The sequence below is a fragment of the Bombyx mandarina genome, chromosome 28, assembly GCF_030267445.1.
Source record: "Bombyx mandarina strain Sakado chromosome 28, ASM3026744v2".
NCBI classification, from domain to species: domain Eukaryota; kingdom Metazoa; phylum Arthropoda; class Insecta; order Lepidoptera; family Bombycidae; genus Bombyx; species Bombyx mandarina.
The window spans coordinates 6,198,858-6,204,857 of NC_143233.1; the positions used below are offsets into that span (position 1 = coordinate 6,198,858).

At 36.5% G+C, this 6,000-nt stretch overlaps 1 protein-coding gene across 2 annotated transcripts in view; it reads right to left on the reverse strand.

Annotated features, from left to right (window-relative positions):
• LOC114243769 (zwei Ig domain protein zig-8) overlaps positions 1–4,541 on the reverse strand; it is a 130,079-nt gene extending 125,538 nt beyond the window's left edge. For both annotated transcript variants that reach the window (XM_028175374.2, XM_028175372.2), the window contains exon 1: positions 4,271–4,541. The gene's annotated coding sequence lies outside the window, so the exon portion shown is untranslated. The remainder of the gene's footprint in view (positions 1–4,270) is intronic.
• Positions 4,542–6,000: the final 1,459 nt, after the last annotated feature.

A 6,000-nucleotide genomic window follows, 5' to 3' on the forward strand; every position in this document is an offset into this window, starting at 1 on the left:
TTTTACCAATATCATACAAGAAACAGTAATGGATTTGACAATAAGCAGAATTCTATAAACTAAGATATCTCTCTCTCTCTCTCTCTCTCTCTTCGATCGGTTCCTCACTGCTGAGGATCGTGACTCCGTCCGATTTCGTCAACCAACTGTCTCCATCGATCCCGCCCTGCAGCCCGGTGGAGTGCGTCGCTGATAGGTATCCCCAGTTCCTCCGCTATTTGGTCCGACCATCGTTTGGGACCTCTACCCCTAGGCCTTTTTCCCTCTATTTTATAATATAATATAAGATATAGGTCTCGATAATTCCATATTTTGGATGCAACGAACTGAAAAATTGAACAAAAGGCCATTCAAAGTATTACTCTGCAGTCTCGTGGAAACTATCGATATATCCCTTTGTCAGTAACGAGAATAAATAAGAGGCGAAGCGTTCTGAGCATGCATACTTGTTACATGCGCTCGAAGATGGTGAGTTCAAAGTAAAAAGAGATTTTCTCAGACAAAGCTTTGAAATGTTGAAATATTTCGGGATTAAAACACATTTTTCTCGACCTATATACAATCTCGTTTATAAATGAACGTTTCGTCAAATGATAAATAAAATCCAATTCTGCCGTTTGAATACACAGTATGAAGGATTGAATAGATATTTGATGTTCAATAGCCGATACATATAATTTATTTGGCAGAAAAGTTGTTCGTCTGTATCAATTCTTGAAATTGAGCACTACGATAAGTTTTGGTTAATAGATTTTAAGCTACACGTCCTCGGGTTTCGATATCAAATTATATCAGATCGGATGGTGAAACTCAATAAACCATCTGCTTTGAGCTTACAGATTCTTAGAAAAACTTGATTGACGAAGTTTGGCTCGAAAAATCCTACTCAAGTTGCTTATTTTTTATTTTATTTTTTATTGCTTAGATGGATGGACGAGCTCATAGCCCACCTGGTGTTAAGTGGTTACTGGAGCCCATAGACATCTACAACGTAAGTGCGCCACCCACCTCGAGATATAAGTTCTAAGGTCTCAGTATAGTTACAACGGCTACCCTATACCCTTCGAACCGAAACGCATTACTACTTCATGGCGGAAATAGGCGTGGTGGTGGTACTTACCCGTGCGGACTCCCAAGAGGTCCTACCACCAGTGATTACGCAAATTATAATTTTGCGGGTTCGACGTTTTATTACACGATGTTATAATTATTCCTTCACCGTGTAAGTCAATCGTGAACATTTATTAAGTACGTATTTCATTATAAAAATTGGAACACGCCTGCGGGAATCGAACACCGGTGCATCGCTCGATACGAATGCACCGGACGTCTTATCCTTTAGGCCACGACGACTTATGTTGAATTGCTGTTAATTTGTTGTCACATATTGTGAAATGTAACAGAAGTGTCCCTATATTGAAAATATTTACAAATCTCATAATTTTGTTAATTCTAAAAAAAACTATAAGCCGTTTGCTCCTTCGAGCAACAAGTGAAAATGAAAACATCGATGTAAATGATGTAAAAGCTTAACCCCTAAAACCCACCCTGGTGAGGGTTACTGGAATTTTTTGATATTGACAATACGAATGCTGAATCCCTTGAATCTTGAGGCTTAAATCTCAATTTTATAGTATAAGGCTTGTCTCATCGAATCCTACTTTATGGCAAAAATAGTATTCGATGGTAGCCACCCATGTGGACTACCATTAGTAATTATCGATTGGTGGTAAAAGTACATTAGACTGTCGTGAATACGTGTTACATCCATATTTTCTTAGGCAACACAAATCTACAAAAAATCGAGGCCTTTATGTAACTCAACACTTTTTATTACCTAGACGAATGCTCATTCTCATACGTTTGCTTTTGCTGAATTTTTAAGCTGTTTATAAATCGTTTTTTGATATATTATTTCTATATAATTTATCTTTTTTTTTTTTGTTATTGCTTAGGTGGGTGGACGAGCTCACAGCCCACCTGGTGTTAAGTGGTTACTGGAGCCCATAGACATCTACAACGTAAATGCGCCACCCACCTTGAGATATAAGTTCTAAGGGTCTCAGTATAGTTACAACGGCTGCCCCACCCTTCAAACCGAAACGCATTACTGTTCACGGCAGAAATAGGCAGGGTGGTGGTACCTACCCGTGCGGACTCACAAGAGGTCCTACCACCAGTAAATATTTATTTTATTTTCCTAATACGTAACAAATTTAGACAATAGGCATAAAGTTTACTTCCTTCGATGACGATTACGACCACTCTGCCAAGAACCTAACGACTAAGTAATGCTTCTGGCTACATTGAGAATGATGGTCACGTCTCTAAGATTCCAGAAAATCGACTTAAGAAACTCCTGACGTAATTTAAAACGAGATTTCAACGTAATTACGACGTACTGTTAAAACTGAGACTATAAGTCCTAAATATGGCGGAATTTACGTGAAGTCTAAGGACTTTGGTGACCACTTAGCATCAAGTAAGCCGCGAGCTTATCCATTAGTCTCCTCAATAAAAAAATAATCTACTTAGATTACAAAGAAATTAAAACTGATCATAATTTGAGTATTGTACTTTTTGACGAAGCATGTTGCTGATAGCTCTATTTTTGTAATCTGACGAAGCATGTTGCGGATAATAACATGTACTTTTAGGTTAGGAATATTGTGTTCTTTTTTTAATAATAGAAATAAATTAAGTGGCTGCCATACTTCAGGATACTGCTATCTATCCTATTATTATAAATATTATAAATAAATCTATACTAATATTATAAAGCTGAAGAGTTTGTTTGTTTGAACGCGCTAATCTCAGGAACTACTAGTCCGATTTGAAAAATTTGTTCAGTGTTAGATGGCCCATTTATTGATTTATATGCTATATAACATCACGGTAAGACCAATACAAGTGGAGCACCAATAAAGAATGTTTCAAAATGGGGGTTTAAATAGCTCCTTAACATTCTATAATTCAAAAATATTTTCACTTTCTACGTAAATGAAGTGGGGGTAAAATTTAGCGTTATGCCAAAGTAACTATTCCACGCGGACGGAGTCGCGGGCAAAAGCTAGTATATGTATAAAAAGACGCAAATATCAAGAAATTCGTAGTAATGTATTCAAATGTTGACGAATAATACCTTAGTCCTCCGTAACTGTAAAATTTAAAGTATCCAAAACAGTCAGAAATATAAAAAGAATGTAATGAACTCGAAATTACACCGTAAAACAGTATTAATTATAAAAATTAAACTTTTCGATCTAGACTAGATTTTCACGGTAGTAATGACACGTTTGGAGGAACGGGGTCCTTAACGCGTTACAGACAGGACATGGCTTAAAAATATCTAAATTTATTTTAAGTCACAGAATGTTACTTCTCGAAACCAGGTTCCTTCATCTATGACCATATCTTATATATACACAAATAAACTAATTAAGTTGGCTAGTTTTCTAATATTTTTTTTATTGATTAGATGGGTGGACGAACTCACAACCCACCTAGTGTTAAGTGGTTACTGGAGCCCATAGCCATCTACAACGTGAATGCGCCACCCACCTTGAGATATAAGTTCTAAGGTCTCAATTATAGTTACAACGGCTGCCCCGCTCTTCAGACCGAAACGCATTACCGCTTCACGGCAGAAATAGGCAGGGTGGTGGTACCTACCCACGCGGACTTATAAGAGCTCCGGTGACCACTTAAAACCTGGGAGCAGTGAGTCCGTTCATCTATCTAATCAAGAAGAAATCATCTCAATTAAACATTTTGAGGACACATTCCTCATTAACAGCACTAAAAATAATAGGTGTTTTAAAAAATTCAATACTAAATGCTTTATCCGTACAAAGTCTGAAATTTGGTATAATTTTTGAGAAACTCTTAGAATAAGTGCTTAAACTCACGCTCATGATTCATGGAGGGTACGGGTTTATTTTTTCATTAGTCTAATGTCCACAGTCCAACACTCTTTTGAGACAGAAAACATTGCCAATAAATTAATAGGGACGCCAAAAAGCAGTCCTGAATTACGTAAAGGTTCTTAAAATTATTAACTGATTATTAATTTCGTACTAATATTATGAAATCCTTAACCACGTGTTCTTCGAGTCCAATAATTTGAAAATTCTGCTTAATTACTTAGAATTTAGTCGTAATGTCATACGCCGAACTGGTGTATGAGGAATTTACTTATTTTATATTTGACAAATAGTACAAACCGATATATTATAACTGCAATTTTTTTTTAAATATTCCTCGCGCTTACCTTCAAAGTTATCTCATTGACAAAACGCTATTTCCAAACGTGAGAAAAACTTTCCGGATGTGTTTATTTTTTTTTTTCAAATATTTATTTTAACACTAACCTCACCACACTTCACTATTATTATTGAGTTCACAATTTGATTCGGCGATCTGTTAAATTTTCAGTTCGCAAAACAATTTTTTTTTTCACCCGCGCATTTTCCGATTTACGATCGTTCACTCACTACCGACTCGCGAAGCGTCGTGAACACGGACGTCCGACGACACCGACACCTTTCGGCGAACTAATGTACTACCAGCATCGCCAGGGTTGAGATTTGTATGTGTGCGTTATACCCGTAGTACGTGAAGGGTGTACGAATAAGAAATATTAGTGTGTGCGTTTCTAGATGACTGAAAGCTATTTATGTGTGCGCGTCTGCCGTCAGCCAGTGTATATGTGTACAACCGACGTTTCGTTGTATGTGTGTCCACAACCGGGTAAAAACGGTCCGTGGAAACAGGCGCATGCTCAATGAGCTTTCAGAGAATGTAATTGTGACGACTCAACTTTAGACGTTGTCTCGTATTTTGACACGAAATTTTAAAATGAAGTGAGGCCCCATTACAATGTTGTCTTTGACTACATACAGTAAGTGCTGTACCACGTGATGTTCGTTCATTTCCTGGTTGGGGTTAGCTACCGCGTCCGTGGCCTAAAAGTTAAAATTAAATTTTATCCGTTTCCATTAGTGCGACAGATTGGGTATAATACACCAAATACTAAACTATATATTATCTTTAGGAGCGGAATGTATGGATGACAGTTATGGAGCATGACTGAGAGAGAGAGAGATAGGAGATGTCGTGTAAGAAGATAAGAGAAATAGCGAATAAATGTCTGACAATTAGTTTTCTTTATTAAGCATGAGGAGGAGTGAGAGTAGTTACCTAATGCAATGATAGACGGACGTAATATAACACGGAAGACGAAAGACGTGTTTATTTTATTAAATTTGCTATAATAAATACGAATTTAAAATTAAATTTGTGTGAAGTAATCAACCGTTTTATTGGCCCAAATAGAATTGAGGATCCCACATACCTATCTATCTCGTTGCTTTTATTTACAATTGAAAATGTTCTCTAAGTTTCAGCCCATGTTTCTAGCCTGTCAGTGGAGCAAATATATAGCTGGAAGCCACTCACATCGAGTACAGCGTGCATTGTTTTTCCTTTCCACCTGAGAACTCTGAAATGAACCCCCTAGAAGTGTTTCCGGGTTTGCCTGGATAGTGTAAAAATACAAATTTTGAAGTTTTGTTTTTTTTAGTAATGGCTTATACTTTTTCGTGTAACTAAATTGAAGTTCAACATAATCGAGGTATTTTAAAGCTGATAATATTCATTTGATCGCGGAATAGAATAATGAGATAAATAAAATCGTTCATAAAATACTCGCGAAAATGTATCGATATTTAATGGAATGCGTTATAATATAGTTTGACTAAAATCCATCAATTGATTCTCAAAAACAACTATTACAAGTTTCCGATCAATACAGTAAGTGATGCTTGAAGGCATAGTAGATAACGTGAACAAATAAAATAATCATTTCAGTCGATCGTGTCAGACGAAAAATGTAAAGTATTCTAAACGTTACAAATAATATACTGAAAGTTATTACAAAAGTAGTTTTAACTATCTCTTCTTATCACTTGTTTTACTCTTGACAGAGCGACCGTGATCGTC